The 12,531-nt window shown below is 37.0% G+C and overlaps 1 non-coding gene across 1 annotated transcript; it reads right to left on the bottom strand.

The window, feature by feature from the left end:
• Window positions 1-8,642: 8,642 nt before the first annotated feature.
• LOC141615618 (small nucleolar RNA R71) lies at window positions 8,643-8,749 on the bottom strand. Its single transcript, XR_012530030.1, has one exon. It is a non-coding gene; the product is annotated as a small nucleolar RNA R71 (small nucleolar RNA).
• Between the last annotated feature and the right edge of the window lie 3,782 nt (window positions 8,750-12,531).

Raw genomic sequence — 12,531 nt, 5'->3', positions numbered from 1 at the left:
CAAATGCATCCTTTGAAGTCGGAGAGAGAGGAATTTAGACCTGGTAAACGGGCCAGTCGGTCGGGTTTGGATTTGACCAATTTGGGTCGGGTCACTTCCAGTTTCTCCTTTTTTTTTCGGGTTTCGGGCTATTTTAGGTCATTTCGATATGGTGGTCAGTGGTCAAGCCAAGCGGGTATAGTTAATCGAAGGGATATGAATTTAGACATGCAATATATTACTATCTTAGATTACATTAAATCTCTCTTAAGACGGATAAGACGGAGGTATCTGACTTAACATTAAATTACTCTCTATTTAAGGGAGCGTTTGTTGCTTAGCCTTGGCTCATCTCATCAACGACAAAGTCTTGGTAATTCACGGCGGGTTATTCAGTAACGACGGTGTTAAACTATCCAACATTTGGGCTACTGATCGGTTCTGCAAGCATGATTTGAGAAAATCGTAATGTTGTTGATTTCCCAGCTGTGCTAAATTATATATTTATTCGTCAACGTACATTATTATCATTATCATGTAGATATAGCTGTGGAAAATCATGTATGCCGGCTTTTCCTTTGAAGGTGCCATCGCCACGACGGGATCAAATGAATGGAGATTCTATCGTCATTTCAATAAGTAGACTATAAAGCCAGTTGTATTGATTGTATAAATCAGAATCTGAGCTCCACTATAAAAAGACTGAACTTACAAAATTATGATGAAATTCCAAAATAATATATATATATATAGGGTCAGGATCCGGTGAGAACCACTAACATAATGAGAACCGTGAGACCCTTACTAAATTTTCAGCAAATCTTGTTTCGAAAGTTTTGATAGATCAATTACCATTAGTTTAGTTTATTCAAAAACATTTTTTAGGATAGCTAAAAAAATTTACTGATTTTACTGACAAAATATAAACTTAATGTACAAAAATAAAATTAGGTATACTAAAACGGTTATAGATGCATGAAAATGAATACTAGGTGCATGAAAATTGTTACATGCATGAAAATGATTGCTAGTTGCATGAAAATAACAGGTTCTAGGTGCATGAAAACGAGTTCTAGGTGCATAAAAATTGTTAGATACATGAAAATGAGTAGTGACTAGTGAGTGCATGAAAATTAATAAAATGTATCTCGGCTCAATTTCTGCCACTAATTTATACTTTTTAGACCAAGAAATATGTTATTATCTAGCCATAAAATTCTATGCCAAATCCAAATACGTCATTATATTTTTTTAAAAAAAATTGTAAGGTCGAGTTCTCACGGTTCTCATTATGTTGGTAGTTCTCACCGGATCACAAATTTTAAAATTTAACTGTAAATTTTTCCTATTTACTAATATATTTTGGAAAATTTATCAATGTAGGTATAACAAAATTTTAAAATTTTGTTTCGATAATAATATGTGACTATATTATACGAAATTACGTAAATTTTATCCTTTCAATTCTTTAAAAACATTTAATAAATTTCCTTTTCGATATAGTATAGATAAATTAACATAATTTGTCATTAATATTATTTTATAAGATAATTGGTCATCAATAATGATTAACATTTACCTTTTCGAATAAGTCTAAAAAATAAATTGAGGTGCATAGAGAAGTCAAACGTTCATAATTCAATTTTAATTAAGGAGAATGGTAAGTGTTACCCTTTTTCGTATTTTATAATTCTTTTTTATCGAGAATGGTAAGAGTGACCCCCTTCTTTTTTATATTATTTTAGTTTACAATTATAACTAAAAGAATAGTAAGATGAGAAGGAAATTACGTTTCATTAATATTAAAGTAGACGATGCAACAAAAAAAAAATAAAACTAAAGCTATAGCTAGTGACTAGTAATTAGTAACTACAACCAACACAATTATCAAATCTAAGTTTCTTAGAGTTGAGCCTTCTTGGATGAGTTCTCTCCAACCTCTTCTTCGACAACTTTGGTGGGGGATGTCGGGAGTGTGTTCATGCATGGTGATTTTCAGGTAGCTTTTTCAGAGTTATTCGACTTAGGTAGGCTTGCTACCACCTCCACTTAGTCCTCCTCGTTCTTCCTCCTCCACCCTAATGATGGTGGAATCGACTTGAGAGGTAGCTAACATTGTCTTTATCCCTTCGTCAATTTTCTTCAAATATATTATATCGACTTCAAATTTCTCCTAATTAAGCTCGTTAAATTACACCTCAAATAAATCAACAAAGAAAGGATTTTCATGGTAACCGGGAGAACTCGAGATAAAACATTTTGGACGTTGGTAAGACCAACTTCCTTAAATATCTCTCATAAATAACCTTGTGCAACAATGTCTCTAACAACAAGATACATTAGTCGCTAATTGGTTGCTAAACGACTTCAACGACTATTTTTTGGTAGTCAGTTGGTTGCAAACTGCCCTTTTTTTCTTGTAGTGATTCTTTTGTATATAATATTCCTTGGAAGCCAAGTCTAGCTTCTTTAGGGGTTCTTTGTGATCTTATAAATACTTCCAGGGGCAGACCTAACATTTAATGTATGCGGTAGCAAACAAAAAAAATAGTCTATAAATGCATGTAGAGGGATTTAAACTGGGGCAATAGGTGGAAAACCAAAGTTTCTACCATTTAACCACAAGATGTTTAGTGGACATTTAATGTATGGAATAATATTTCCTTATCTACTATTCAGCAATAATTGGAGTAGCAAAAACTCGTCTTCTAAACCATTTCTTTTATGTTTGGGGTAGCGTCGCCCCCTGCTACTATGTGGATCCGCCCCTGAATACTTCCAAGTTTTATCAATAAAATTTAAGGCTTTAATTATATAATTTCTACATACAATACTTGTTAAATGTTATTTATTCTGTAATATACAAGATCAAAATTTTGATTTTAGGTTAAATACATGTACTTATTTTTTTTTATGTGCTTGCGAGTAAAGGTGTTAATACCGATAAGGATAGTGATAGGGCGCCACCGGGTGACGCCCAAATTGGGTGTCACCCTCTCACAAGCATTCTTTATTGAAGGGGCCCGCACTCACCCCATGTGAGAGGGTGGCGCCCAAATTGGGTGTCACCCGGTGGCGCCCTTTCATTTTCCATACCGATAATGGGGACAGTCTTTTTCAAGGTACCAAATAAAGAGTGTCTAAAAAGTTGATTCTTCTTTTCAATATATAACCAGTCAGCTTATTATTATGCAATCGTCATTCTGGTGGTTTAACTAAGTCAAGACGTCCCTTATTGGGCCTGTTAAGGAGTACTTCTCATGTCATATCAAGACGGTGTTAGATTTAATCTGAATAGAGACCATAAACTCATACTAAATTACTCGGTATAAATTGTAGAGCGGAAGCGTACCTAATTATATGACGAATGGTTGGGATGAACCGCCTGAAGGGACGGTCTTCGGGATTATGTCTTTTTGTTAGTGTATACATAAAATGATGTATACACTAACACTTCTAGTAGACATACATACCGTATGGATCTCTCTACTGATGGGGTGCGGGGAGATTAGTAATATTGTGTGCTACCAGGGACCATAACCCATGTGACTTATATATAGTCTCCTTAATCTAATGCGCCCATCATGCATTAGTAACTTAATGTGTATCTACACAGTTAAGATATCCGGTCCATACTTTATAAGAGGTAATTAATATGCCCGTATTATATTATCCAGATGGATCACTATATTGGGTTAAATTTAAACGATAGCTAGCAAACAAATACAATCTGTATAATAGCGTGTCCACATAAATATTATTGGACCCAATATTGTTACAATCTCCCACTTGGGTCAAATACAGATAGTGTGTGTCACCTGAAAAATTGTATTCATTTTATAACCTTACGCGCTCAACACTGCTATCGACATTCTAACCGACAGTAACCGTCTTATGCAATTCGGTCCATCAATCATACTATCATAGGATCAAAGTGGCCTTTGTTATAGTTTGTCGTAACAGGACCCTCAATGGTCACGTATGCCAATATAACCAATGACATGAATCTAATATAGGTGCGTAGCATGGAAACAACATCCAAATGTGATCCAAAATATGTATATTTCCAACTGGTCCACCTTAGTGAGATCAACCAAAATAACACAGGGTGAAACTGTAAACCGAAAACCTTATTTCTGCAGAACTTAATAACCGTAAACTTTAATGTGTCTAACATGATAAACTCCCACTTAAACTGAATTTCCTTAAAACTGAAACACCCATTTGAACAATTAGCTCAAGAAAGACCGTGTGTGGTAATTCCTTAGTAAGCAGATCCGCAAAATGGAGTTTGTATCAACATGTATAATTGAGACCTTTTCACTCTGAATTATTTCTTAAACAGTACATCACTTGTAATGTTATTAGAAACTATAATAAATGCACATTTGTCATAAATTAATTAAGTGGTCTTTCAATACCGTACCGAATTTGCAGCCTTAAGACAAATGTTCATAAACCAACTAGGAGTCGAAATACCGAATGATCTCAACTTGAATCGACCTCCTATAAATAATGTTTTGTTCCAAATATAAATAAAAAATCATATTTGGCTGCCCTTAGTGGATCCAAGATCCTAACCTGTATTACCTTAATATCTGTCAAACTGTAGAATATACGCAATATCCAAACACGTATAGACTAAGTATAACATATTTCTTAAATACATAAAACATTAAGACTTACTGTATTTTCTGAATACATATTTTCTTTAGGGCATCAATGAGACTAGATTTGTCTCCTTTACTGAAAGGGTATAAAACTGGAATATTTTCATACTCCCACTGAATCCTGAGTATCTACAATCATCTACCAGATTCATCTAGATCAAATAAGATGATAACATAATAGATTTAAGTGTCCTTAGACGGAAAACCTTACTTAAAGCTTTATTAGATCAATTACCTTAATTTGCAGAAAATCTCTTTGAATCTACTAAATCAAAGTTCTAATTACTGCACTGAATGGTTTTATCAATGTCACTATTGGAAAACAAACCTTTAACATTCATCCAATATAACCAAAAACCGAATATGCCCAAAAGTCCTTATAGTCAATACCGACACGATGATCCCGATTGTCACATTACCTTTTACACCCTTCTTGGTAACAAATGTATATTTGAAACCAATATATTTCACAACTTTAGGTAATGGAACAATGTCCAAATATGATCATCCATCAAATGACTTAATTTGTTTACGGCATCAAATCCACCTATATGAGTTAGGACCTTCAATGGTTTGCTAGATGGTGATTGGATCACCTTTTAACCTTCCATTATGTAACTCTTACTGCAACTTGTTAGTCCGTCATTACATTGTTATTTTCTTTTAACCATATAGAAAAACAATGTAATTATCTATAATTGCATTAATCCTTATAAGTGGATCTTTTAATGAATTGGTGCTTGAGATATTTGAGTTTGTTCTACCGAATTGATCTTGATCCTATATAGGGAGACTTAACAATTTCAATTACCTTTTCTCCCACTCAAACTCAATATCCTCAACGAACCCCATAATTTCCGTCTTAAATAACTTGATTGTGGGATCATTACTTTATTACCCTTAAAACTTTAAAAGTATATCCAACAAAAATAGTCATTTATTGTTCTTAAGTCCAACTATTAACCTTATGACTTTTAAACCTCAACCTTAATTAGTTGGACAACCCAAATGTATAAATTATTTACACTATGATTAAATGGCCAATGCTATTGCTAGAACTTTATCCAAAATAGTCATAGTCTTAATAACTTATTACCGAGTAATATGGAAAAAGGTATGAATAATCACACTCCTTACCAGGTCTTAGGATCTTGTTTGCATACATAGTACACCATCCATATTAAGAATCATCATATGGTGTAATATCAAATATAAGACCGAACATCTCTAGCAATTCTTTAAAAAATAACCTTGGCGTTGTGATATACGATTAATTTGCACCTTATTTTCCCTTTTCTTTTACGCATTCCGACTCATATTGAGTCGGTTTTGTATGCCTTTCCTTGCATTTTGTGCCCAATTCCCGTACATATGATTTGGTGTGTCCTCTTGCAGGAATCGAGTCGAGTATGGAGGAATTGGGGCAAGGAAGGCATTCCAATGCCTTTACATGAAGAAGAGGTGAAAATGGTCGAGAGTTGTGTTCAGTGGCCCACCGGCAGTCTGGCCCCGCCACCGCGTAACACCCCCTCACTTTGCAAAATAGAAGAAAGAAGAATGTGTAGGTCTGTGTGTTCTGCCGGCAATGCCCACCGTAGAACACACAGCACTGTCCCGAATTGAAGTTAAAGAGAAAAAAGAAGTTTGACCTCATTGCCGGAAGGAGCACCGTAGACGGCCAACCGGCAGAGTGCATCACAAGGAATAAGCCAAAGACCGAAGACAAGTGTTCTGCGCGGCAGGGCGGGCGGTCCACCGGCAGAACACACTTGCCGATTATTTTGATTTATTTGACGGTTTCGCGGTAGGAGAACCTAAGCGGCAAATGTCCACCGGCGGAACGCAAAGAATGTGCGGATTTGGGCTTTTCTCTTCTTTTCTTCCTAATCTTATGAAAGACTATAAATACCCCCTCCTTAAACCCTTTGGACACACAACCCTAGATCTGAAATTATTTCCTTTTCCAAGTTTCAAACTTTGTTAATTATTTTGTTAATCATTCCTTAATTAGACAAGTTCTTCAATTAGTTAGTAATTGAAATTGGGTTGTAAGAAGATTGAAGGTTCCTCCTTCTTTATTATTCTATCCTAATTCCTTTCTTGCTATAGAGTTGGTATTATTTCTCACCCTATTTTCATTAGTTTACATTTGCTTTTCCTTTGAAGTTTGTTTGATTGTTTATGTTAAAATTGCATCTTTGTTGTTTGATTGTTGTTGTTTTCACTATTGTTCATCTTTTCATTGTTCATCTTTTCTTTGCTCCTTTTTCCTTTGTTCATCCTTGTTGGTTACACCCAAAGATTCAATCTTTGAGTTGATTGTGTTAAAGATTGTGTCTTTTAGTTTACTTATCCTTGTTTTTAGATTAAATCATCTTTCTTCATAATTATTGTTGGATTGTTGCATGTTTAGAAGTAGAATTCATCCTCACACCATGTTTATGCTTAAAGACTCCATCTTTGTTGCTTATCTTGCCTTTAGAAACATGATTAGTGAGTAGTCTCCCTCTAGGACTCGGTTTGACCCGGTATGGGTAATTTCACTAATTAATTATCATTAAGGCTAATTTGTTGGGGGAAATTGGTGAGGGTAGTTTAGAGGAATTTGCATGTTTAAGATTTGGTTTTTGGGTAGTGTCGACTTTTGACCCTTGTCCACCAACGAGAGTTGGTTTTGTTATGAGTTGGATATTTGGAAACCGACCCTTGTCACCAACTAAGGTTGAGACCGAAAGGGAGAACCGAGGGAGGGTGCCTCTAGACTAGCGTTTGAAATCGACCCTCGAGAGAGGGAGTGGGATGACCCAGAATACGATGAGGGCTTATTGACCTTGACCAATTTCTTGACCTCCTTGGGAAAGTGCACGTTTTCGGGGTTGTTGGGTTTTGAGTTAGGGACACCGACTTTCGAACCCGAGAGGGGGGGTTAGTTGGGATAACTAGTGTCCTATTGCGAGCCCGAGAGGGAGGTTCTAGGCGAATTAGAGCCATCTCCCCCTTACCTATCTACCCCTTTTGATTAGCCGAGACAATTAGTATGTGGAATTACGTATATTCGTGGGAGAACCGAGTTCTAGTCTTTCCTATTATTTGATCTATTCTTAATCCCTTAACTTGTTCTTTGCTTGTTTAGTTCGTAGCCTTTTAATTTGCTAATATTAGTGCTAGTTCGTTACAACCTCTCCCTTTTATTTCGACTTAGCTAAGCTCGTGAATTAGAACGATTAGTAGTCCACCTACTCCTTGTGGGATCAACCCTCTAAAGTGTACAACGATAAAATCGTCTACTTGCGATATATTACTTGATACCATCAAGTTTTTGGCGCGAATTGTCCGGGGAGTACGACTTGATATTAATCGTTTTTGTTCTAGTTTAGACTAAGTCCTTTGTTACTAATCCTTTCTTTCAAGTGCTTAGGTCTTTTGCATAAGTAGGCGACAAAGAAGAGGTCGACCAACACATCCACTTGATCTCGAAATTGAAGCCACGGCAAGAAGACTTAATTCTCTAAGAAGAAGGGGTTTACTAGATACACCACCGATAGAGAAGAAGGTAATCACCAAGAAGCTACCGAAGTGTTTGAAAATCCTTTTGGGGTTTTATAAGAAGAACCTAACATCATGGGTGATCCGGTCCCGATAAGAGAGTTTATGGCTCCTAAGCACATAGTAAATCCAAGCATCCAAAGGCCAAGAATTCAAGCTAATAACTTTGAGATCAAAAATGCCTTACCCAACCTTGTTCAAGACAATCAATTTGGAGGAGGTCCCTTGGAGAACCCAAATGATCATCTAAATGAGTTCCTTGAAAATTGTGATATGTACAAGTCGAATGAGGTCTCCGATGATGCGGTACGCCTTAGGTTGTTCCCCCGTTCACTTAGGGGTTCGGCCAAGGATTGGTTAAAGAATTGTGACCTGGATTCCTTCAAGACATGGGATGAGTTGGCTTCGGCATTTTTGAACAAGTATTTCCCACCCTCAAGAACGGCAAAAGTCAAGAGTGAACTAAAAAGCTTTACTCAAGAAGAGGATGAGACCTTATATGAGGCATGGGAGCGGTATAAGAGGCTCCAACGGTTATGCCCCCACCATGGCATCTCCGAGGCCGAGCTAGTGAACAATTTTTACAAAGGGTTGACCCAAGACCTTCGGCTTTCATTAGATGCGGGGTCGGGAAAAGGTGCCTTAGACATTTTGGGGCATAAAGCGGCAAAGGAGCTAATTGAGGAGATGGCCTCATGAACTACAGAATGGGGAAGTGATAGACAATTGAGAAAAGGCAAGAGCAAAGATTCTAATACGGTTTTGAATGTGGAGGTTAAGGGGATGCTAGATGAACTCACCCAACAAGTTGCTTTGCTAAATTTAAAACCTTCAAGCTCCGATATGAGGCAAGTCTTGTCTTGTGAGTTGTGTGGGGAACAAGGGCACACTCCCATTGGGTGTCCCTTGATTGCACCCCTCCAAGAGGAATGCTATGAGCAAGCAAATGGAGTTTGGGAGTCCACAAGTGCAAGGCAAGGGTTCAATAATAACAACAACCAAATTGGCAATGGAAAAAGAACTCATCCTTTCTTGTTTTATGCTTCACAAAACATTCAAAACCCAACCACTTCCCAACCTCAGCAACAAAGGTTCAATCAAAACTCTCAATTCCAAAGGCAAATTCCACCCGGTTTCCAAGGAAAACAATTTGTCACCCAAAACCAACAACCATTTGGGGGTTTCAAGGGACAAAATTTCAATCAACAACAAAACCAAAATTTCCAACCACAAAACCAAAACTTCCAAACCCCTCAAAAACCATCTTGGGAACAAGCCTTTGAACAATTGGTTATTGCAAATCAAAAATCCGACTCAAAGCTTGATAACCACATTGCCTCACAAAACCAGGTTAATGATGAAATACGAGCATCCCAAAAGGCTACGGAAACTCATGTGGCCCAAATTTCTCAACAATTGGGGCAATTGGCTCAAAATCCGGGGAAGTTTCCGGGTAATACGGTTAACCCAAGGGAGATGAATGCGGTGTTTTTGAGAAGTGGAAGGCAATTGGAGGAGGTTGAGAAATCTCCTAAGTGGAAGAGGAAAAGGGTGTCTAGTGAAGTAATAAAAGAGCACCCGGTTGAAGTTGTGGAAGAAGGTGAAATTGAGGTGGAGAAGTCAAAGGAAGTGGAGATGGTTGACCCAGCAAAAGAAGATGAACCGAGTCCAACAAAAGCCAAAGAACCTAGTCCACCTCTAAGGAAGTATGTTGCACCAATTCCCTTCCCACAAAGGCTTGCAAGGCCAAGAATTGAGAAGAAATATGAAAAATTCATTGAAATTTTGAAAAGCATGAATGTTACCATACCATTTCTTGACATGATAACCGAAATCCCTAGTTATGGGAAATTTTTGAAGGAACTTGTCACCATGAAAAAGAAGAATGAAAGGGTACAATCCATTAACCTCTCTCGGGAATGTAGTTCAATCCTCATTAACAAACTTCCTAGCAAACTTGAAGACCCGGGAAGCTTTTCTATTCCTTGTTCTATCCAAGGGGTGAAGATAAAGAGAGCTTTGTGTGACTTGGGAGCTAGTGTTAGCTTAATGCCCCTTTCTTTGTTTAAGAAGCTACACTTGGAAGATTTGAAGCCTTCAAAAATCACCCTACAACTAGCCGATCGTTCGGTTAAGTACCCTTTGGGTGTAATTGAAGATGTTCCTTTGAAGGTTGGAAAACTTGTGATCCCATGCGACTTCTTTGTCATGGATATGCCCGAAGATAGCCATGTGCCAATCATTTTAGGAAGGCCTTGCTTGGCCACGGGAGGTGCTATGATAGATGTTAAGAGTGGAAAACTCTCACTCCAAGTGGGTAATGAGAATATTGAGTATGAACTCAACAATTCCATGAAGTCTCCTCCTATGGGCAACTCTTGTTGTAGGGTGGATATGGTGGAAGATAACTTGGATGAACCTAATTTAGGACCTTCATTTTTGAATCCATTAGAAGCTTGCCCAATAAATGAAAAAGGAAAAGAAGAGTTGAAGCTTGAGGGTGGAGGGGATCACCCCAATGTGATCCCTCCCAAATTTGATTCTAGCACTAATACCCCTCCAAAAATGAAGCCAACGGTTGAGAAGAAGAAACCACAAAAATGGAGAAAGAAGGTGAAAAGAAAAGGGAAATGTGAACCAAGCCTTGAAAATGAAGAAGTTCTTATCCATGACAAGAAGAAGCTTGAAGAAGAAATTGCCCGGAAATGGTCGGAAGTGCACCACGCCATAAGCGGTGTACATGAAGTGTTGTCAAAGCTTGGAAGCTCTTACTCCATGGGAAAATTTGAAGTTGTTAAAGGGATAGCGAGATTCCAAGAGAGGGATCCCGGTTGATTGAAGACTCTTTGACAAAGAGGTTTGGTGGAGTTACTTAACAACCACCACAATGTAATATTCTCCTTCTCTTTAATTAAGTTTTTACCGCATTTTGCATTTAGTGACATTACCCGAATAGAAGTTAATCTAAATTAGCTCTCTATGCATTCATGTAGTATAGTTTGCATTGTTCTTTCGATTTAGCATATAGAATAGTTCATGCATTACATTCATTAACCAAAAACCACTAAAAATTTGAAATATAAAAAAAAAATCTTCAAAAACATGTATTTCATTTTTAAATTTCCTCCACACATTTATTTCCATTGGAAATATATAAATAAATAAGTGTGGGGAGGAAATTTTATCATTTAAAAATACCAAAAAACATGCTATTTATTTTCAAATATTCAAAAAAAAAAAAAACACACAAAAACAAGTTCTTTACTTTTTCAAAAAATTCAAAAACAACAAAAATATGTATTTACTTTTCGAATATCCTCCACACATTCATTTCCATCAAGAATTATGTAAATAAATAAGTGTGGGGAGGACATTCTCAAAATTTAAAAATACAAAAACATGTTATTTAGTTTCAAATATTTAAAAATCAAAAAAATATGTTATTTAGTTTTCCTATTCACTCCCTATGCTTTTGTCCATTGAGGACAATGTACATTTCAAGTGTGGGGAGGGAAATATCCACTCTTGTGAATATTTGTTTATATTTGTATATACCTTTAAATTTGATAAAATGCCTAAAAACTTGAAAAATTTGTGAAAAATACAAAAATATTGCATTGTTTATATATGTTTGGCTAACCTTTGGCATAGACATCGACCATTTGAGGCAAAAAGGAGCTAGAAGTCGCTTGGTAAACTCGTTCTAATCTCTTACTCCTTTACCGTTCTTTCTTTTTGTATCTTGTATATTTGAAAGAGAATGAGATTTTGTGCCTTGGATGTTTCCTTGGGGAACTTGTGGATTGTTGGTGTTGATGTGCTGCTAGGATTAGTCCAAATTGTTGCATGTTTACCTTATGTTTATTTCTATTTCTTGCTTACATCCGTTTCGCATGTAAATACGTGTTGTATTTCCTTCATGTTGCATTGAGTTTGTATATAAAATTTTTGAACAGAACATGGTCTAGGAAGGGAACCAAGTACCCCCATGATGAGCTATTGTACCCAATTGTGCCTTTCCCCTCCTCGTGACTCGCACCCGTGGCCTCTTAGTTAGCCGAGGGAGGCGGGCTTGACCAAAGAGTTTAGACCGATCCTGAGCCTCCTAGGGTGGGTAAATTCATACCCCGCCCTCATCTAGGTTCGAGAGTAGGTCTCCTCGCGAGGCGTGTCACATCATGACGCATAAGTGTGTCGCATCGTCCTTAGACCGTGAAATTGCATTACATTTTGTGCACATGATATGAAGCAAAAGTCTGATTGCATATGAACCTCACTTAGCCAAATAGCCTTATTTTCTCCCTTCCATTATTCCCCTTTTTAATTCACCCCCTTG

Source organism: Silene latifolia, chromosome 11, assembly GCF_048544455.1.
Source record: "Silene latifolia isolate original U9 population chromosome 11, ASM4854445v1, whole genome shotgun sequence".
In the NCBI taxonomy this organism is placed as follows: Eukaryota; Viridiplantae; Streptophyta; class Magnoliopsida; order Caryophyllales; family Caryophyllaceae; genus Silene; species Silene latifolia.
This window is presented reverse-complemented; position numbering and strand designations above follow the sequence as displayed.